This window comes from Nomia melanderi, chromosome 5 (assembly GCF_051020985.1).
Source record: "Nomia melanderi isolate GNS246 chromosome 5, iyNomMela1, whole genome shotgun sequence".
Taxonomy (NCBI): Eukaryota; Metazoa; Arthropoda; class Insecta; order Hymenoptera; family Halictidae; genus Nomia; species Nomia melanderi.
In genome coordinates this window covers 15,180,992-15,204,446 of record NC_135003.1, presented here as the reverse complement: position 1 = coordinate 15,204,446, position 23,455 = coordinate 15,180,992, and the positions used below count along the sequence as shown (strand labels likewise).

Sequence of the window (23,455 nt, the reverse complement as noted above, 5' to 3'; positions counted from 1 at the left end):
ATCAAAGCGTGTGCCAGGTGATGTCGGTTTCTTTCACTATTTACAAGGAAAACACCGGGAATCGGCGTTATCTCGGGACGACTCGGCTACTCGGAACCGAGCCCGTGCGTCAACCCCGGACATTTTTATAGTCGTCGGGGCAGCGAAATTAGAGCGCGGGCCCGTTAAAAATATATCGCCGCCGGTGGACGCGCGCTGCCGATCCGCGATCGTCACGAGCAACGCGGAAAGGAACGCGCTACCGATGATACGTGTCACCGTGCGACGCTGTAACGTGTTTCATCGACCGGAAATTGGGACAAGAAGAAGAAGAAGAAGAGTCCGAGCGGAGGAGGCCCCGAATAACGAGGCTGCCGTAGGGTTGGAACCTTCCCGGAGACGCGACACCCTCGAGAAATGTGTCGACAACATGGTAATACATTCCCCGTTCCAGGAACCGGGGGAACGAGGAAATCTCGCGTGGGCGGCGCGGCGGATGAAACGTTCGGCAATCCGATGCTAATGGCGCCTCGGTTACAAATAATGTAGGGTAAGCCGGCGACTATGAAACATGCTTCGCGATTCTTCGCGTTGTTGCCGGGATGAAGTTTCTGGGGATATTAGTTCTGTAGTTGCGTGAATTATGAAGGGATATAAGAACCTGGGAAATAGTTCGCGATGGTGTACGTCGATATCTTTCATCCCTTATAATTGAAGCTGTCTCGGCTAACGAAACACTTCGCGAGGAACTTAAGCTTGTCCGATAGAGGTTTCTTTTTATTGTCTAGAAGTAACAATTATTCATCTAACATTCATTTCTGCACATCAGAGTACCCATATTCTAGTCTACAAACACTAGAAAATTCGCAGAACTCAAACGTTAACCCTTTGCGGTCCGAAGTGCTCTTGGTTTCTCACTTTGAGTTTCACGTCGTTAGTTCATTCAACTACCGCTTAATATGACGCTCTATTTATTTATTCAAGAACATTCAGGATTCATTGAAATGTTACCTTTAAGTGCTACAATTGCGATACTACAAATAAACATAGAAAAATTGTTAAAACAGGTAGAGGTTGCGGTAAAATAGAATGTCTGACTCGACATAGGACTGCTAAGGGTTAATCTTCGATATCTCCGAAATAGAATTTCCTAAGAACCACCCAATCTCCAACGCAAGACTCAATATAAAACCTAAACAAAGAAACCAACCCTAACATCACCGACGAATCGATCAATCGCCAGGTAACTCAAGAAATCAGTGCACCTCCGCAACCAAGTGGGCCGAGGGTTGCACCTCGCAGCACTTATTGCCGGATGCGAGCGCATCGTTGTTAGCGCGCCGTGTAATATCGGCGGCGGCAGCAGGGGCAACAACGGCAGCAACAACACAACGTTGGATGCATCCCTCCGCGTCTCTCGACGGGTCTCTGCGACCGAGAGCGGGTCGGGCCCGCAGTTCGTTTCCGTGTTGTTACATAATACACGCTGCGGTGCGGTTACGCGGATGAGGGATGAGGTGCTGCGTTGCCTAATAACCCCCCCTTCCGCAGCGGATCCCGCCCTGCCGCGCCGGCCGGCAAACCTATTCTCACACCCTTTCGCCTCGCCGCGCCGCGGCGGGCAAGACACGCGCGCGAACACGCGCACACGGACGTGCCCGTAGACCCTGGGCAAGAACACGCGGGTGTACGCCGCCGGAATACGGTCGGTGTAGGTTGAAAAGGGGGATGGAAAGGGCGCGAGCGAGCACGCTTCGTGCGCTTCGGAACCGGCGTGAACGGAGCGCGAAGTAATTATATGAGGGCGGAGCACGCTACGTAGAGCTCGTCTGTCGGAGCCTCCTCGCGTATCGCCTGCTGGAAACGCGAGGATCGTGCATCGGGAACCTCCGAGCACCTTGTTCGACGCAGCCTCCGTGTAGCCGGTTTCGTTCCTAGGGGATGCTGACGATTTTCCTTTGGACTGGATCGCTGAACTATATTCGATAGACACTTGTTCGAGATACGAGTATTATTCACGTTAGTGAACGGCCTGGGGCTTAACCCTTTACCAAGAGTCTTCGAAACAAAACCAACACATGAAGCTAAATTATATATCAATTGCTTGATTAGAAACTGCTGATCTCTTGCTGTTCGACTAATTAGATCAGCTATCCACGACTTAATCTTCCAAATCTGATTTCTCGAAATACCGTACGCAAAGGGTTAAAAGTGCCTAAGGGGACTTTTACACTCGAGAAGCTCGGACCTCGCCATCATGCACTAACGTGAGAGGCGAATAGTAGCTGCAATTGTCTCGACGATTTGCGATCGAGGTTTGTTCGACGTTCGATTGTACTTGTTGATCAGTAGCCTATTACACTACTTCGAAACGAAAGAAATCTCACGGCGTAATGAATATTCCGATTCAAAGTCACTTTACAAGACACAAGCACTCTCTCGCAACGGCCGAGGCAGTAGCAGTCCATCGAATGAATCAGTCGTTAACAAATAGCGGCCTCGATCATCAGCTAAAGCGTCGAGATTCTTAGGACTGAAAGGGGTCACGGTGAAGCATCGCTACAGTGAAATACCGTGGTGTCTAGAGGATACACGGTCCCCGACGTTTCTACTGATGACTTCGCCGAAACTACCCCCGAAGTCGTTGAGGTCGCCTCGGGAACTACCTCCGGAACTACCCGCTGACCAGCTGTTGTCTCGAACTTCAAGCTCCCCGCCGGAAGATTCCCGGGGAATGCGTTTCTTGGAATTATTCATGATCCTGCGCACTTCGTTGGCCGGAGTCGATATCAATCGATTACGCTGCGCGTCAAAGATTCCAGGTGAAGTTGGATGCTGCGAAGAAGCGAACGGGTGGAGAAAGAAGCACGGCGAGGGGAGACGGTATATATTTAAGCGGGCACATGTATATATATATATATATATATATATAAATAGAGAGAGGGGGGAGAGAGAGAGAGTGGAGGGGGACGTACTGGGATTCAATTACCGCAACGTTTGCGAGGCACGCTATTCCCACACCCCCGTCCGGCCGCCCCCGAGGGTTCCTCGCCCGGCACCTTTCCATTTCTTCAAGAACGAACAGGTGCTCCCGCGTCTGCTGTAAATTGCACCCCTGTAATCCGAAGTAAAGCGGTCGTTTTATCCGCGCCAAGGCCGGGATGGATGCCCGCTACGTCTTTCGGTAATGGGTCGCGCTTACGCAGACGGGGGCTCTCCATCTTTGATGGAAATCTCGAGGGTTCCTAGCCCGGCCCGGGCGATCGCCTCTCCCGCTGTCGGGCCAGTTGGGAACGGAGCAACGTTTATCCGCCACGTGTGGATTAGCCTTGATGTGTTTCTTGGGCTTAGCCGGCCTGGCGACTCCGCGTTCAATCGGATAACGCTCGCAGAGTTTGCGTTGTGTCAGGCGTGAACGCGACTTAGACGCTGACGCATGAGACGTTGCTTGCTGGTCAAGGTCAGCTGCCGGGAGACTGCGCTGAGTGTTGAGATTGTAATTCTCTTTGTTGTGCGGTCATATAAATAGTGGTATGGTGGTACAAGGAATATCTGTTATAGTGTTTGATATTCGGTTTTGGGAATTAACACTTTGATTGCCACGTTTGATTATGCGTTTTCTTGGCGACGTATCGAACGAACCGAATTTTGTTGGATATATGAGATAGAAAGACAGTGGAGCAGTTATTAATGAAGAATCTTGATTTCTCGGTTTCTGGTTAATGGAGAAAACTGTTTTACATGGGAGTTTTGACGGGTGTTTACGTGGCAGTCAAAGTGTTAATGATGGGTGACAAGGATTGAGCGAGTTTCGACGGTGACTGCTATCTTTACATACGTTTTCATAACTGGGGACTGAAAAACCACCCCTATGGTATATTCGAGATTATGTTTCCTCTGGAACTATGAACCCTCCTTCCGGTAACGTTTTAATAGAAAGAGGAGTGTCAGACGTCGGCGATAAATGAATGGCTCCAATTATATCGCCGCTAACAATGAAACTGACGAATGGATCTACGCGTTCTCCTATTTAGCTTGCCCAAGCCTATCCCGCCGTTACCGTCGTACGCGTCTTCCACTCGTCGATTAAAAACCAAACGAAACAAACGCTAAACTCCTGAAAATAACGCTATCGAACGAAGCAGGAGAAGGGTGGAAAAATAAAAGAACTAAAGCATCGGTCGTTAACAAAAATCAATTTATTCAACCTGCAAAGGGATACCAGAGGCGTCCTCTCCAACGACTCAATGAACACCATTGAAAATAATCCCGCAGCTGCGTCCGGCTTCGAAACACCGCGATCAAGAGAAAGGTGAACTCAAACACCAAAGAATACACCGTAAACGGGTTACAAAACGCTTCGCGGGGGTGGCGAAGGAAGACAGGAAGCGGGAGGTCCGGCAAAGGAGGGCAGAATGCGTGAGGTCACTGGCAAAGTAGAAGCCGAGCGGATCGGCGAGCCGCGTTTCGTTCGGGTTCGAACCTAAGTACATAATTCATCGAGCGTGCACCATTGTCGGGAGCTTCATTAATACAAATGGCGTCTGGTGAATTCTGGCCCGACCACACCCCGCGTCGTGGCACGATAGTAACAAGAGCATGAGGGTGTATAAGGCCGGGCAGCAGCAGCGGCAGCAGCAGCCGGCAGCGAGCGCGCCGGCATCATCCCTCTGGTATAGGCGAGTTACTGCCGCTTCGCCACCCCCAACCGACGACCACGACCACGACCACGACGACGACGACGACGACAACGACGACGACGACGACGACGACGTCGAGACGCGCGAGACATATTTTTCCAGTCCTTGTCGACTTTCATGAGGGCGTCTTTCCGCAATAACATATTAATATCCGGGAGCATCGCGAGACTTATGGTTCGACCGTAGAGGAAGCTCGACCCTGGATCAACGCAGCGCCCGTTAAGGCGGCACCAGGAGCTGGTACACCAAGAAGCACGCCTAACGCGCGGCTTAAGCGTCGTAAAGCAACCGTCGCACGTCCTCCGCCGCGCGATCGCTCTCCGGCGAACGGAGTTATCGGCCAGGAATTGACAAAAGCGAAATATCTGCCCCTCGTTTCACCAACTACCCTTAAGTCGGACCGAAACCGGATTTATCGGCGCGATCCTTACGCGAGGCTCTTCTTCTCTCTCTTCGCGGCGGGTTACGTAACCAGCGAACGATCGTTGTGTAATCGAGCCACGGTGCGGAGACACGGCCGCGCGTAACCGTGATGGAATCCGTTGATGAAAATAGGACTCCGTTCGTTCGTTCGTTCGTTCGTTCGTTCGTTCGTACGTTCGTTCGGCCGTTCGTTCGTTTCGCGGTATTTGAATGGCAAATAAGCTGTACGCAGCGAGTATGTAAATCGGCGATCGGGGTACACGTGTTACGTACGTGACGCCGCGGATGTGGGAATGCTTTTCTTTTTTCGGCGGGGATTTTTGCAGCTGATCGCGAACCAATGGGTTTGGCGCTGGGATCGACGGCTGTTCGAAAGTTGCGGTTTCCTTCGTGAGGTTAGCGAGAGCTGTCCCCGCGGTGACTTCTCGACTGTGTGAATTTCCTTCTCGCGTGGACGTGTATTAGAGTGTTCGGAGAGTATCGATGGAAATGCGAGTTTACGTTTGGATCTATGTAATCTTTTCGTGGAGCTAATAATATCCGAGTAAAGGAGCAAATCGAACAAGGCGAAAGCGGGAGCTGCGAATACGTTGCGACCAAAGCCTAGATCTAATAACGAGTTTATTAAACGATAAATCAAGAATGTGTACAATTATGAATAAAAACATCGAACGAATTACTTTCCATAAATTGTAAAAGAAAGAGAGTGCACGTAATCCATGTAATCTACGGTGCGTATTGCAATAGTAAGCCGGGAAAGCAGCTGTTTCTCGCGTGAACAATCATAGCGCGCATACGGCGGTACACGTAGTAGGAGAAAATAATTGCGGGAAACACGGATCGCCGGAAGTAGCCGGCGAGAGGGGTGGTGCGGGAGGCAGGCGGGATGCGTTGGTTCCCGGATGGATCGGTCGCAGCCAAGGGCGTCGGGCGGAATAACAAAAAAATGAACCAAAAAAACAACAACACGAATGATCAAGGTTTACATATCGCATTTATTTTGTTCCTTTTTTTTCTTAGTAATCGTATAATCAAGGTAATATTACAATTCAGCGTTCAGAACAGCAACCGCCCCTAAAAGAGTCTGTATAACCGGTTACAACGTTTCACGCATGTATAGGCAGCAGCTGCGGCCCTGGTCGCTCTCTCTCTCTCTCTTTCTCTCTCCCACGCTCTCCCTCTCTCTCTCTCTCGGATTACATACAATCAGGATTCAGATTGGTAAACAATTAATACCCTAATATGTTACAAAAAGAGGATTGCTGCGTTTTGCCGTCTACCATTTTCTTCTCGCCGCGCTCGTCCGATGACGTGTGTGTGTGTGTGTGTGTTACAGAGATACAACGCTACGCTACAACACCGCTTCGAGTATAACCGGGCCTACCCCCGAAGAAATTAGGCCTAAACACGCTCGCCTACAAAAAAGGATCCGTCAGAAACGTTTACGGCGCAACAGATCGGAACGGGAGCGGAGCGCGTCCACGTTTCTTTATTTTATTTTTTTTTTCGTTCTCTCCGTTTCTGAACTCTCCGTAATCTCCCTTTTCTCACGTTTCTCTCACGCTCTCTTTCTCTCTTTCTCTCTCTCTCTCGCTCTCTCTCTCTCTTTCTCTCATGACGACTCTCTCACATTCTCTAGCTCGTATCACCGAGATCCACAAAATAAATAATTATTAACATTACATTCCTCTTAGAAATACTGCGTTTAACTGTTTACTCTTGCGTGTCTCTTAGCGGCTATTCGTATACATTCATTAACTAGAATAGTTGTTACTTGCTTAGGATAGCGCCACACACAACCTCGTGTCTGGGTAGGCGTCTAGGTACTAGGTAGGTACGTACAATGTAATTAAATGTTGCTCTCACGCACAGGGCTCTCGTCGCTGTCGTTCGTTCCGGCACCTCGCTCCGCCGGGCACGTCGAACGATCAGTCGATCGGAATTGGGGGGGGGGGGGATGGTAGGGGATTAAACAGCGAAGAAACAAGAATCAGAAGACGAAAAAGATGAAGAAGAAAATGAAGACGATGAAGAAACGTTGGATGATCAGAATCCACTGATTCGTTTGCAAACGTACTCCAAAAAAGCTATTCGACTCGGGAGGAAGTCTCTCTCTCGCGCGCGCGCCCCGCACCCTCCTCTTTCGGGCAGACACCGAGCGCACGCCCCGCATAAAACGATTCTATATAACATTTAACAAAATCATCGAACATCAACATATATAATTTGTACCGATCGAAAGACGCACGTTCGCATCGTCCGCGTTCCGCGTTCCGCGTTTCATTCGCCCCTTCGAACGGAAATCCGCGTCTCGGGAACGCAAAAGGGGCGAGCGAGCGAACGGCCGATCATCGCAGCCGTCGGCGACGATGGAAACGTGTGCTCGTGTCGTTTCGCAGGCAATAAAAAAAAAATAATTAACAAAAACATAACATCAACAGCAGTCGTAGCGCGACACGCTCCGGAAGCCGGTGTACCGCGGCGCGTACACGATCGAGAAGCGAGAACCGGAAGCGCGAACGAACGACGGGGGGACGTGGGGGGAAAGTGATCGCGACACGCGTTCGTTTTTTTTTTCTTTCGTCGTTAAATTTCTCAGGTTCTCTCTTAATTCTCGTATAATACATCGATCCGTTCGAAAAGAAACTTGTTCACCGGGGAAACGCGCGGATGTAAATAAAATCTTCCCTCCCCACATTTCGCGTTCGTTCGCGGAACTCGCGAGGCCGGACACGCTTCTCTACTTCCCAAGCGTTAACTTACTAACGTTTACCTCTCTCCTTAGCCTTTTCGTTTACGTATTTTCGTTTGAAAGTGTGAATTGCGCGCACCTTACCGCACCGTGCCGCCCGAGAAACAACGAAACGGACGAAAAGCAATCGCGATAAACGAGAAACGAAAAGAAGAACGTCTGGAAGATTCGAATGACTTCCCTTCGATCTCTCGCTGTTTCCTTGTTTCTGTTCACGGTCCCGACTTTCCTTTCCTTTTCCTCCGTTTCACTTGGATATTTTTCTCTCTCTCTCTCTCTCTCTCTCTCTCTCTCTCTCTGTTTCGCTCGCACTCACTCCCTTCCTCACGCTCTCTCTTTCTCGCTCGCATTCTCTCTCGCTTTCTCTCTACGCGTCCGGACGATCTCTTCGCAATTCGAAACTCGCCAGAGATCGGTATAAGTGTGGAACTACTCCGATAACTCACCCCCTCTATCTACACACTACTGCGCCAAAGCAGGAACTACAGATAGAGAGACCACAAAGGGGGGTGGCGGTGGTGGTGGAGGACTACGACAATACTAGGCTTGTACGGACGTCAGTGTGCACTTGGATACTGATTGGTCTGCGGGCATATTGGTTAAAGTGAGCTACAGGAGGTTCCTGGGGGGTGGTTGGTGGTGATGGTAGTGTTCGTGGTAGTGGTGGTTGGCGCGGGGAGCGGGAGGCGGGTTCGTCACTCACCGGGTGCAGCATCCGATTCGCCGCAACCGATAAATTGACGATCGACAGATACGCACATCGACCATCTATTTGGCATTACAGAGACAGTGGATGCAGCCTGCCACTCACCTGAAACAGAAATCAGAAATGCGACGGTTAGGTGACGGGTACCTTCACGGAAATCGATGCTATTCGAATTTCACACACGGACAGAATACTTTAAAACATCCTTAACACAAATTAATTCTATGTTTCCTCCTTATATTCTATACCGTATAATAAAGGTAATTGGAAACACTAAAATCCATTGTTCAAAATACAACACTCCAAATAATATAAGGGTTAGATGTTCCACGTGTAACTTCATGAAACAAAAGACTTGGCAACCAACCCCCAAATACTTACACTTCTCACTCGAGCGGACAAGCATCTGCGCGACAATTCGAAAATAAACCCGACACAAAAATTGCCCGGTCGGTCACAATAACAGTTACAAAATCCCTCCACCGTTGTTGCGTAACCCGGACCGAAAATAGAATAATATCTTCGCGACAAGCGACCGGGGCTCAGCCAATCTCGTTACAACGAACGCCGCGGAGAATGTCCTCCGGTACCGTTACAGGAGACAGGGCCAACAAATAGAGCAGACGAAGTACACGTGGCTAATCTCCTCATCCATCAGCGAAGAATTCCTGAGCGTCTACTATGTCACTGTTTCTCGGGCGCGTTTTCAACATTTCCGAGGACAGAAACGTTCCCGTCCACCCCCTCCGGCCCGGTGTTCTTAAATTCGTTAGGTAACGGGCGAGTCGATTTTCCGCCGGATAACAGAAGATTTTCCAACGAAAAGGCCGCCATAAGTTTCGCGGGCCGGGAAGCCGAAGGGGTGGAAACGTGGGAGAGCTCCGTGCAGCTAGCTGGCCAGGTCGTTTCAAGGTTCGGGGGGTACGTTCATACGTTGAACGTGTCGAGGACACGACGGGTCGGGTCGTCCGGCGCTGGTTCAGCTCCTTTTGTAATGGGATGAATGCACGTGCTGCCTTGTCCGGCCACACGCACGTTGAGCCCTCGGTTTCCTGGTGTTTGTATCTCGGAGATATCGATAGCCCGCGTTAAGAGCGAAAGGGGTTGGGTCGGGAAGGTCTTAGGGCGGAATGGCGGGACATCGAGCGCCAGCGCATTGCCAATCCGCTGCCAGTTCCGATCCTCGCCTTCTTGCCACCGTTTGTCTTCTTTTTCTATAACCGCTCCGTGCCTTCCGCCACCCCACCATCCGAACGTTCTTACCACCTTTTGATGCCCGTGATACGTCCGTGCCGATGCTCTTTCCACGCGTATCGCTTTCCCTCGCAGGCCCCGATCCGTTTCCCCGCGAAATTATTAGGGTGAAAAGTGATATCTTTTCTTGGTATTGAACGTCTCGCTTTTAGCTTCTCGGGGATGTAGATTCTGGTTTAAGTTGAAATGAGGTTTCAGGGTGTCTTGATTTATTGTGATTCTGTTATTGTGTAGCTTGTAGTGTTTGCGAAAGGTGTTATATTTGTATCGAACAATCGAAATTGTTGGGAAGTGGAATTATTCTAGAAAGTTTCATGATTAGAATTTTAGATATTTTTATATATTAAATAAGTGTAGCAATTAATATAATTTCACGTTCAAGAGGCAAAGGAATGTCCATTTCTAAGTGACAGAGAAATATAAAAATACTTCCAAAAATGTTTGTAGAATTTTAAGAAATGACGCTGGAGTCTGAGAACATGGCGGCCCCGAAACCCATCATCGGAATGGCCTCTCAGTTTACGATCCACGTCTCCTCGCCAACATATTCGAACAATATCCCTCGTATATCCTTCGCGAGCCCCTTACTCAAAATTAAAAAGCGAGAACGATGTTTTCGCAATTTCTATCTATCAAATCTCGCCGTCGGCCCCGAGGCATCTTTCTCCGGGCAATATCTCTCGAATTACCGTTCCTGTTTATCTTTATATTCCCGGGCGATTCTTTCCCGTTCCCATTTGTCATATCGTGTGCGCGACCCGCGATCGCAGTTCGCCGGCCAGAGGATGAATCACGAATGCCCGCGGAAGCGAGCGGAGGAGCGCGTTGTGCTTTATTTCTGGAAAGATTTCGAAAAAGTTGCACGCCCCGGCTGCCAGCGGCCGTCGTGACAAAGCCGGATAAAGGAACGGAAAGGTAGAGAGAGGATGTTCCCCCGGGTCTTGGCAAGGTCGGCACATTTTACAGCCGCAAACTCGCGCCAACTGTTCAATCTACCCCTCTTATACGACCGGCTTCTCTCTTCGCTCGTCCACGAACATCCCTCCGCGCCGAACTTATTCTCCTCCGACCGGGGGCTTCCGTTTATTCCTTTTATTCGTATCCACTGATTTTTTCGCCGTTCGCGTAATCCAATCGAAATTGATTTTTATCTTTCATTCGGCGGAATTTACTCGCGTGAAATGGCCTCCGTTCGAGCGAGAATGAAACGATTTTTCGGGGTAATATACATCGAGACTAAGGGAACAGAAGGTTAACACTTAGACCGCCTGAAAAGAACTATAACTACAACCTCCTTTATTATCTTCGATTGAATTTATTCAATTCGATTAGAAACTGTGTTTTGTAGAAAGAGAACCGTATTTGACGAATTGCAAGTTCACTTCGAGATTTACGAAATAAAAGAAAAGATAAACAGAATAAAAGGCAATACGTTGTTAAGTGAAATATTGGAGATTTCTCCATTCGATTGGATAAGTGTGATCGAAGATTATTTTATCAAGATACTAATTCTAATATAAAATCATCAGAATTGTTATTATTTCTTAATGTACCAGGTGTCTTGAACTACGTTTCACTTGAGAGAAGTTGAGTGTCTTCGAAAATGTATTTTAATTACATAGAGAGTAATGAATTCTCAACCCCTAAATTACACGAGTTTTCTAAAATATCATGCATCAATTCCGATTGAATAAACATTAGCGAATTATCATAATCTCCTCAGGTTGAAACTGAGCAAAGGATCCAACCGGAAGAAGGATTACGGGATCGCCGCGATGAAGACATCGCGCAACGCGGATGGAGCGGCAAGAAATCCGGTGAATTTATTCAAGAAGCTGCGCGAACCGCCCTGGCCCCGTTAACGTTTGTTTGTGCCGCGGCTGTATTTCATTTTTGGCGTAGTTTGCTTTTCGGCCTAGAGTTACATTCGCCTTTCTGGCCCTCCTCTCTCCCTTCGCGAAACGGTAGCGTTCTGCAACGAGCACAGCCACCGAGAGTTTAATGTACGTACACGAGCGTTGCTTCTTCGCGCATTTATCAGGATTTCCGAAGGAAGCCGGACTTTTTAAGCCGCAATAAATTTCCGTTCCGCGTGCCTTTACGTCGAGAGTCTAATGTTGCTTAAAGCTCGCAAAAACCGAGAGCACAAATCCCGATGCGACGCCCGGCAAAACAACCTTATCTGTCATTCGGAGATCGGGCCTTGTCCCTTTTCGTACTGCTTTCTCTGCGGAAATTTATTTCGACTTCCGCTCGCCGTGCCGTACGGTGGCACAGATACGGGGATCGAATGTTTCTATCGCAGATGCAACGGCATTCACTTTCTTCGCAAACATCTTCGGTATCTTCTACACTAAACAATATTACTATTCATCCGTCGTTGATTTTACTCAGAGCTCTGACGAAAATTTTATTTTCACAAGTTTCTCATGTTTCATACTTTATTCTAATTTCAACTATATAGAACTCCATATCACTGTTACCACGTTGCATTCGAATATAACCCTTCGCACTCGAGAGGTGACTCACTAATTGATTTCGTACAGTACAATTTAATATTTAATATTATACTCCGTATAACGCATCAATTTGAGAAACATCGAAATAAAACAGCTTCGTTCCTCAATATTCATGTGATTTCTCTTCTAGATTTACAAAATATCGTCTTTATCTCAGAAAATGTGAAAATACTTCTAGTGAAGAACGTCAGAACGTAAAGGGTTAATATCGAAAATGAAGACAAAACTATGCATTGAAATGAAAGCACTGCCAGAATTGAATTGTAAGAGGATTGAGGAGCGTTCAAGAAATCGTAGTCAGCGAATCGAGAAAAAATAACCGAAGGTAATATCCACGTGCGAGGGCCGCCGTTGCGCCGGGATAGGGAGGAAGAGAGACGGCGCGAGAACGGGGGCAGAGGGAGGGAGGGCAGAGGATGGGGTTGAGCACGGAGCGGTTATTATCTATCGCTCTCGTTACCACAGGTTGCTCGTAAACCGGCCGCATCAAGGGGGTGGGACGTTCGGGTTGGAGAGCAGAAGCATAGGTAGGTAGATACCGGTACTCATATCGTTGTCGTCGTCCCGTACCCTCGTGCCGGCACCGGTAAACCCCACTCTCGCTATTTTCATCGGTTACCCCTGCAGGATATCGCGGGGTGTGCGAATGGACGGCCGCGTCGAGGGGGCTCTTGAAAAATCTCGACCCACGAGTGCATTTCCTTCCGTCGATTCGCTTCTACCCTCGATTCCTTTCCTCTGCGTTCTCCACTTACTCTTCCGGGTATACTTTTTCGAGGATTATTTCCAGTCTTCTTGCTATCACAATTTTTTGGTAAAATTGTATTCATCGATGACAATTCTTAATGTCTCACGATAACTGGGATGCTTTCTCCAGTGGTTATCAAGATCACTTTTATCCTAGATAAAGCATTGATCGAGAAGGCTTCTGAAGAACGTTAAACTGTATGAAATTCTCGAGTTCAAGACGGATGAAATGATTTCTCATTGCTTCCAAGCACAGTTTGAAGAGCACACGGAGTCCATATTACAAATTCAACCCATCGATAAGCATTGCAACAGCGTTCATTCCTCAAGCAACGAGACCTGCGAAGCTGTCCAGTCGCGCGGTCGCAGCCCCCGCAACGGCGTGGAACTATAATTTCAATGCGTTCGCAGTCCATAAACGCGTGGGGAACACAATGATGATCGATATTTCAAGTCGCGGCGCGGGGGTGGAGAGGATTCGAAAGAGAGGGAGGCAAACAGAGAGAGAGAGAGAGAGAGAGAGTGAGGAAGAGAGAGCAGGAAGGAGGGAAAGCAACAAACGAACCGACCAGCCGTCCGACAACGCCGCGCGATCGAGAGCGAGACGCAAAGGGGGGAACGCGCGCAGAGAGAGAGGAAGTTTCGCAGAAGCATCGGATTGAGATCGAGTCGCAGGTTTTTTATCAGGGCGACGTTGCACGAGCGCGAATTGCGCGTAACCCCCGCGGGGCAACAGCACGCCCGTCGCGACAGGGGGCAGCACCAACACCGCACCGGACCGATACTCCGCGTGGTGTGTAGTTGCTGCGAGCAGCCGCTGCACCAGGAACTCATAAATCTCCGGGGATATAGATGGCTCTAGTGTCGCGTGAGGTTGCAAGCTACCCCATGCAGGGTGCCGTGGAACGCCCTCCCGCCCCTACTCTATCCCCCGGTATTCCCAACCCACTTCTCTCCGGGCTTCTTCCGTCCTCGTCTAGACCCTACCACCCCTCAACCCCTAAATACCATTCTCTCCGTCTATCCCGATGGGGTTCGGCACCATCGGTCTTCTTCCCCCTCCTTCCACCTCCTCTTCTTCTTGTTCTGATTCCTCTTCTTATTTTCCCTTCTTCCTCCTTTTCTACCGAACGCGTCGAATTACCGGAATCCCACCTTCGGAACCGAAGGTGGTCCCTTCTAGCCGGAGCTCTCCTCGGGAACGCCGCGATACATACTTCATCTTCTGCCCGCAGTCCTGGCCCGACACACGCAATCGTCATCGCGGGATCTTCGCTCGGACTGGGGAGCCGATGCCGAAATGCGATAGAAAAAATTGTACGGGAAACTCGTCCTGCCGGAGGGCTCTGCGATCGGATCTATCTGGAGCTACGGTGATGTTCGTTTGGAGAGATGATAGGTAATATCGTCTAAATATAATAATTGACGAGGATAAGAAATGTTCTTGATAACTAATAGAAGTCTTCTAATGTATTACTTAACCCATTCGAGACCGATTGCTCACCGTGTGTGCAATAATAATAACGTCCTTATGTTCTTCGCTCCTGGGGACCGAAAAAAATCACCGCCTCGAATGGGTTGAAGAAATCTTCCTCAGAATCCATATCGAAACTTCACAATTTACGTTCTAGTCTAAAATAAGGGTTCCAGGTTCCATCCCCTAAAGCACCGAAATAATAAGTCGCCGAGCGGTTCGAGCAGACGGATTTGAACCGGCTATCGCAGCCTCCTTCGACGCAAACACCTCTATCCCTCGCCCACGCGTGTCTAAGGGAATTCCGAAGCGTATGTCGCGGAGGATCACGGCCATCAATCCTCGGAGCCGCGGGGTCGGAACACAGTTCCGTGTCTCGTATAATTGAATCGTTCGGTGTCGGCGAGGGGGCGCCGGGGGACTTGGAAAAGCATCATATTCGATCGCGGTGACGAAGGGAACCGCGTCAGGAACGAGCAGGAAATAAGAGAGCCGCGGCGACGGTGCCCGGACCTCCGTCTCTCTCCCTCGGCCGGCGACTGGTGATCTCTGCCGTGCCCCCGCAGTGTTTACACCGCCGACACCGGCAACATTTCCAAGCGTTCTCTTCCCCCCGGCGAAATATTACCGTATCGCCTCGTGCCGGAGAGTGATATCGCCGGGTAATATATCGTTTCGCGTGTTTTATAGCTGCGCGTATATATACTCGCCCTTTGTAGTGGGTGTACCTGGGAGTGCAGATATCTTGGCCGGGTGCGACGGGATATATCGGACACCGAGCCAGCGTCCTTAAGCCGAAAGGGAAACAGAGCTGCGTCTCCTTCGCTTCTGTGACTGAACGCCGTGCCACTTTTCGGCGGGACTCTTGAGGGTGAAACGGGGAAGATTGTCGGGCCAGGAGCTAATCGGGAGACTGACGAAGACGATCGATCGTGCTAGGAATTTTGGGATCTGCGTCGGAACTCAGGTTGGGTTTGATTAATCTCTGGAGGAGCTTGTGGCGGAGTACGAGTTGAATCTATGCGAGTATTGTTCGTGGAAATGGAATGTATGTGCTGGGGAATTAGTGATAGAATGATTCTTGGGGAAGTAGGAAGAAGTAAGAAGCGGTTAATTAAGATTGGACGGAGAGTAGTTGTAAAATTCCTTCAGTTTTAATGGAACTTAGCAGGCTTGTGTTAGAGATAGCTCAAAAATGACTTCTTCCTAGTCAAGTTTGCTAAACAGAGGGACGATCATAGAAGTTACCGAGGAATATTAAAACGTCATCGGTAGGTGTGAACCGAGTCGGTCGAGAGCGAGGTTGAAATTTTCAGCGGATGAGCACAGATATCTCGGCGGTCGGAGACTCCAGGATGTGCCGGGTAGAAATGCGGGAATACCTATAAGCCAACAGCGAGAAAGAGCGCCCTGCCGAGCCAGAACTGCATGTTGGTACGGCTCCAGTGTAGGAGTAAAACGAGTACATAGGTCCGAGAAGGAGGAGATGGAGGAAGACCGAGTTGATAGAGGGGAACGGAGGAGACGGGGGCAACGGGGGTCCAGGGGCCAGAAAGCCAGAAACCAAGCAAGCCAGCGAGCGAGCCAGCCAGACCAGCCAGCCAACCGAGCCAGAGAAAGGAGAGAGGACGACGCCGATGATGAATCACCCGCCAGGAGTGAGCAGGAGTAAAGGAGAGAGGAGAGCAATAAGAGGGCGAGCTACGCAAAAAAGGCTCGACGCTGGAACGCGCTAGAGCGAGTCGCTAACTGACTTATCTACACATCGGAGTATCAAGCCACTTTCTTTCTCTTCCCTTCGCCTCCATCCTCTAGGACGGTGTGTAATGGTTCGTTCATAGTATTTCGGTTGCGCGAGTCTAGCAAGCTACACGGAAGCGGAAAGTATTGGGTCAATGGATGAATGATGTAGACCTGTGCCTAATGGAAGCCTGATAGCGATAGCGATCGGTTAGCAAACGCGTCGAGGATTGATGTGAATTTAACGAACCGGTTGACGAAATAAACTGGAAACTTAGAGGATCATGGTGTCAGCAATAACAGCTGCTTGGCAAACAACCCCTACAACTAATCATTCCATCCACACCGAGTTTCAAATTTTTCTCAACGGAACAGTCTTGCTTCAATTCAAATCAAGTGCCAGCTCTGATTAACAGGATTAAATTCGTACACGATCCTCTCGCAGCGTCCTCATCGAGGATCCACGGCAGACCAACAAGAACTCGGAAGCATGAGTAATCGGTATCGAGCAAGCGGAATCCATCCCGTGGGCGCGAGCGTCGAGGAAATCGGAGGGTTCCCGTCGCCAAGGAAATTGGGTTCGTCCCGCTTGTGGGACGAGGTAGCAGAAGAAGCTCCCATCGTCATCAAAGACCGCGCGCGAGGTTCGCGAGCGAGCCCTCCGCCGCGCGCGCAGGCGTCCCGATGATGGCGCGCACACCGATACGGTTTATATAGAAGTTGCGTTCGCTCGGTCACGGGTAATGGTTTTACGAGCGTCAAGGGTGATATAAAGAAAATGAAAAACACACCGGCGTAGCTGGCAATGCGCGCTGGGTATAACTATGTTGTCGGCCCTGCCCCTGTGTCCCTCTATTCCGTCTCCGCTTCCTTCTTAAGTTCCCCGTGAACGTGGAAGGAACTGTGCGACCCACGGAGACCACCCCCAAATTCCAACCCCCATAGTCCCTCCGCGATCCCAACTCCCTGTAGACTGCGTTTGCAATTAGTTCTCATATTTCGCCAGAGCGCAGGACCGCTGAACTTTTTTAACGCTCCTTTAAAACCACAGGAATCTGATTTAGGTGGCTTGGAAGAGTAAACTTTCGTTCGCGAGTTTTGATGGTAATTTTATTGACGAGTTCGGAGAACGTTTATGAGGTATATGGTGTATTGAATGAATTGAGGAATTAAGTGCTATTCGTAAATGTACGATTTTTGAGTTTTAGGAATGATCAATGATAGCTGTAGAGTAATCGATGTTCCTGTTAATTATTTGTCTGATTTTCTTAATTTTCTCGTTGAAATGCGTTATGCAGCCTTGGCCCCGATGCAGCAACGACGGGAAACAGTGGAGAGTGTAACGAAGACTGATGAGTTCACCCGTTCAACCCCCGTCCGGCGTGATTTAGAAAAGACGCGCGAGTTTCTGGGGCATTAGAATAACGAAGGGGACCGCGGCGGAAGCGGGCAACACGCCCTCGCTTCTTTTTAACCGCGCGCACCGCACCGGTGAATGGCTCTCATGCCAACGGTAACTGTGTGCTCGCCGAGTGTATGGGCTATTGTCTCTGTCCCACCCCCTCTAACCCCCTTCCCTGCGCTCGTTCCTCGCCAATTGCCGTGTTATGAAGTCCCGGCCCCTCTTCGCTGCTTCAACGCGATCCAAGGGAGAAGATAGATTCCGGCGATTGTCGGCAACCCCCTTCGCTTCACGTACTCGCCGCTTACCCGTGGCGTACAAGATAATTAGAAGTTTGAACACAGATTAGCGTGCTTCGGGGATGATGATTTAAGCGTGATATTTCTTCCAGTTGAATTAGATACCGTGATGTTGGATAACAGAGTATATAAACAGATTCGTAATCATCTCTAACACTGTTAGAAAGTAGCTCGTGAGAATTTAAATCGGTGTGAATATTAATAACTTTGTAATTATTGCTACATGACACTTGTTGAACTGTGTAGTTGCTAACGCCATATTGGAATGAACTATGTAAATACAGTATAATAGAACGATGGAGTTGATGCAATGAAACGATTACAGAAGAAAATCGATAAAAATGGAAAGCGACGCAGAGTACATGCATCCTTTGCATTTCGAAAGTTTCCATTAGCTGCGGAAGTGCATGTTTCAGCTGGGCTGGCGTCCCGCGGAGTGTATCGCAATTAGGCGGCGTGTTCAACCCCTCGGTCGCACACAATTTCCAAGTTCTTTGCCTTTGTACAGGGTTCACGGGCGTAAGGAAGTTTGCGGGAACTTTACCAAGAGTCTCGAATGGTTATTTCAATATCGCGATGTGTGACGACCGGTAGAAAAGGGTGGCGAAGGGGTGGAAAGCTGATTCAGTGGATCGAGCAGTCGCACGATGAACGCATTACACCCGGGGAATCCCCGCAACTCGAAGACGCGGAGTGGAAGGGAACGCTTTAACGTTAACCATAACTCATTGATCGGACATCTGTACCGGCGATAAAGTTTCCCGGACTTTCACGACTTTTCTCAACTTCGACAAATGGTAATGGGATGATGGAGTTATCCTACCACGGTCCAGATCGTTCGCAGCCAAACACGGTGATACATTGGACACGATGTTTTCGAAGAGTTCTGCTGCTTATATTTAGAAAGTGAGTTAAAGCGGAGGAGGACATGCTCCGAAACTTGATTCCAGCTTCAGTAAACATTATTATAAATTCCGTAGTGTCGCAGATGTTTCGAATGAAAAACTCGGTTCTCTATAATTGTTTGAATAAAATAACTCGTACGAAACCTCGGGACATCCCCAAATGTCACTGTACCAGGCAATGATTTCAAACCTTTCAGCGCCTCAAAAGAATCCTCTCGAAACGCTATATCACCATCGAGCATAGTCGACAATAGGAGGAAAGCTTCGGGAATGTTCAAATAGACGGCAACGAAAATTGACGGAAGTCCGTCGCGGTATGCGCGGGGGCATTAATCTCATCCCGCGATAAAGCAAAGTGAACAATGATAAATTCCGCGCGGGATATTTATCACGCGCGCGCGCTCGCGCGGTCAAGGAACATTTAGCTCGTACCACTTTATTTCAACGCGATCTTGCTCACGGGTGGTCTGTATAAATAAAGCCGGCGTCCGAAACTGGAAACGAGCGAGCTGGTGTCGGTCCGGAATCAAACCGCTCCCCCCCTCGCTCCCCCCTTTCCGTCCAACCCTTTCGGCCCGATATTCGTTCGAACGGTGGACCGTTCACTTTTTAATTAGCGCCGGGGCAACGCCGCGTTATCGGGCCGGCAATTATTCGCCGGCGGACTGGATATGAGCCGGACCCGTCGACTGACGGACAACGCGCGCCCGCGAGCGCGCGCGCGGTCATTCTTGCCGCGTTAAACGAACCGTGTAATCGCGCACACGAGACACGTACCAGAAAACCGGCGAGCCAGTGCTTTTTCAGTGCACGACCACGAAGAAGGCGTAAAACTGCTCGTGAAACGTTCGTCCCGGCGCTTAACCGCGCGACAAGCCGTGAATCGCGAGCCAGACCGCGCGAGTCCGTTCGATACGAGCGAGTTCTCGCGCCCAAGGGGCGTGATTTTCAACTTTTTACCGTTCGACGATCTTCTTTTGGTCTCTCACCGTGATTTTTCCGATCGAAGGTATTCCTTGAACCTTGTTCGCTCGAGATATTTAAGTATTTGCGGATGCGACGAAGAAGTTGCGGAATTTCACGATTCCATAGAGTGTAACGATCCTTTGGGAAATAGAATAAGTCTGATGGAATTCGATCAGCCGTCTCGCAGTGATCGAGTCGGAGGAATACTCATTAGCATACGCCTGGAAAGTGTTAATCGTTAGCAGAACGTTTGAAACTAGAATAATAAATTTCCGGGACACAGGGGTGCGAACACCGAGAGGAACATTGAAACACGACGCGAAAAAAATCGAAACGATCCCGGAGCAGTGTCGTACAGAAAAATTAAGCGGTTACGTAAGATAATTTGGCAACGCCGCGGCTGCCGGCCATCACGCTGCACGCGGGCCGGGGCGTCCCCGTGGTGTGTGTCTCGTGTGTGTTAGAAATATCCAGCCAGACGGAGCGTATATGCCATCCTCTCTGCGGCTAGCCAAGAAGACCCGAAAACCGAGTAAAAAAGAAACGAAAAAAGAAGGACAGAGAACGCCGTGGAAACCTTAGGTTTTGTGTTGCGAGAGGTTCTCTAGTCTCTTGCCCCGTTCTACGACCCGCACCGTCCCAACTCGAAATTCAAACCGTCGGAGAAGGGGGGCGGCGGCGGCGGCGGTGGCACCGGGAGGGTGGGGGACGAAGAAAAAGATAGATACACGCAGAAACGGAGGAAGACAAATAGAGAAGGAGAGTCGCAGGGGCGAGGGGTGGGGGGAGGAAGAGGGCAAAGAAAAGATCGAGATGGCGTTACGATTCTCCGTTTCTCTTCTTTTTCATCCGCCGTCTCTGCCGCTCTTTCCTCCGTTGACTTCGGAGCCCGGGGATTCTGGGAGTTTTTAGAGTGCGGCCCCCTCATTGTTGTGTAAATGCGGGCCAATGGCGCCGGCAGACGGGGCGCTGTTCACGTTTTAAATGCTAATACCCCGCGGCCGTCCAACGGAAACCGGGTTTTGCGAAAATTCGCGGCTTCCTTCGGCCTTCCGGCTGGATCAGCGCCCGCAGTTATTAAGCTATCAGGCCACCGCGAAAAAGCTTTTGTTTATGCCTGTTTGCGTCGGCCGACCGGCGCCCCGCGATCCTGTGCGACGCAGGCCGAGTAACCGCCCACCCTGCGGAAACCCGTCGCACCGGCCGCGCCGTTATGGAAACCACAATATGATCCGTGATCCGTCCTTTTGTATTTAAATCGCGATCATTAACGTGATAACTTTGGAACACTTAATCCAGCGGGATGGGACGAGCACGGGTGCATTAGGCTGCGCCGCGTGGAAGATTTTAGCAACAAGTCTTTATGTTACAAAATTCCGTCACAGTATCCGGAATGAATTTCGTCTAGGATTACCGCGTGAATTTCAGCGTGGGATTAAATAGCGCGGACTGCTTTGTTCAAATATGTTATCCTTGTATAACGGTCTTCGAGTTCATTTCGGTTATATGCAGATCGTTAGCATGAAATTATAAATAGTAATCTAGGAAATTCAGTGAAACAGAGTTACACGGTCGCCATTAGTCCGACATCTAAACGTTAATAGGCAACAGTGAAAACCGAGTCGATTTCGGTCAAACTTATATTATTGAACTCTAAGTAAGAAAATCCTGGAGCGAGTATTAGTCGCCGAATAAAGAGACCCTAGAATTCTCCGAACCGTACGAGCAGATCGGATCACGGGGGCGAGGACATTTCTCAAAATCCAATTATTCGTCCGTCCGTCGCGAGATAAATTTACCCGGCGTGTTGGATTTATACGGAAATCATCAAGATCGCCCGATACCACGCTCCCGGTCGTTCGCGGGCAGAATTTACGACAGAAAGTAAGCGCGCACGAAATGAAAGCGAAGATAATAAGCGGCGGGAACGAGAGGGAAGAGCGGCGAGGAACGAGAGCGAGAGCGAGGGAAACCGAGCGGAGGCGATCGTTCCACGAGCCCAAGGCTACGATGATTCCTCGCGGAGAGATAAGAGGGCAGGGAGGAAGAGGAAGAGAGAAAGAGGCCTCGATAAATGAAGTATGGCATTAAGACGTAGCGAAGTACAAGGGCGCGATCTGCCGGACGATCCCGTAACTCGTAAGTCTCCCCTCTCCGAGCGGAGAGAAATGGAGAGAGAGAGAGAGAGAAAGAGAGAGCCCGTGGCACCAGGGGGAAACCCCCGCGTGGCCAGGCCAACGGGCCAGCGTGCAGGCGGATGTCCCGGACGAGCAGGATCGCACGGGCGTAGACTTTACGAGAGTTCAAGTGGTATCAGCTAATAATGACGGTCGTAAACGTCGCGATAGAATCAACAACGAAGAATTATTGCCAGGCAGTTACGTGGCAACGAAAGGCGTAAAATGGTAATGAACCGTAATCAAAACAAATCATAAAACAGCGGACACCGCCGGCCCCACGCCTTTGCCACGGGAGACACGGGGTCGCCCAGCTCTCCCGCGGAATTCGTACGCACCTGCCGCCACGCGGAGGCATAAACAGTGCGCACGAAACGACACCGATGCTTGTAGATTATTTTAATTCAACGGGCAGGATCATTGATGAGTCCTATTAGGATTAGGTTGAGGTGTCGGTAAGATGGGATGTTGGATTGTATTGTCGGTTGACGTCCAGAGATGAGTATTGTTCTGTATTGTAGGGGGTGGGTCTTGTGATGCTATTGTGTTTATTGTCATAGCTGTTCGAAAAGGGTTGTCCGGTGGAAGTAGCTAATAATCGGTCGTAAAGATGAAGGAAGAGATTACAGGTGGCGTAATGGATAGGGTGCGATTAAGCCGAGCAAAACCAGGGGACAACGAGACAATGGGTTTTCACGGCAGGTGGCCGCGTTGAAATTTTTCTAGGACGTCTGCGCGGGAGGTAGGTCAGGGTCTGATTGCAGGAAGGAAGCAGTTAGGCCCGGTTAAAGTCGTTAAGCCAAGTTTACGAGGTGTTACCGGGAGCGTAACCTGTAAATCTCGAAGGCAGCGGAGAGAGAGCGCGCGCGTGCCGGTGGCCGCCCTTGGAAACGCCGCGGAAGGGGTAATGGATATAACTGGGGTGTAAGAACCGAGGTAAGACTGCTCGAGCGCTATAAACGCTTTTATGGATCGTAAAATGTCTTCCTTTACAGCCAATAAAGATACCCGGCCTGCCGTTTGACGAGCGACCGACCGCTCGGCTGTGTAAACGCCCGGGAGAGACGGAGAGAGCGGACGGTCGCGCGGAAAGGAGGAAGATCATGCGTCAATCTGTCGCAATCACGGTTTACTGGGCGATAAAGTGACACGTCGCCGGTGCTTTACGTTATTCCGACGAGGCTACCTGAACCGCGTCGTCTTTATTGGATCATCAACGAACGGAGAGACGAGAGAGCGCGCGCCGAGGAATTGCGAGCGTACGGAGTCTCGCGTCAGCGCGGCGAACACGAGTGTACGCGCGCGCGAAATCACGAAAGGGGATTCCCCGGGGTAGGAGCGAGGGAGCCCGGCGTTGAGAACCAGAAACAGCACTGTAAGTTACTGTACGACCGCGTCGATAAAAACAAACC

The 23,455-nt window shown here is 49.9% G+C and overlaps 1 protein-coding gene across 2 annotated transcripts in view; it reads right to left on the bottom strand.

Moving 5' to 3' along the window:
- Window positions 1–6,077: 6,077 nt before the first annotated feature.
- Ubx (ultrabithorax) overlaps window positions 6,078–23,455 on the bottom strand; it is a 157,511-nt gene continuing 140,133 nt past the window's right edge. For both annotated transcript variants that reach the window (XM_076367579.1, XM_076367580.1), the window contains one exon: window positions 6,078–8,665. The gene's annotated coding sequence lies outside the window, so the exon portion shown is untranslated. The remainder of the gene's footprint in view (window positions 8,666–23,455) is intronic.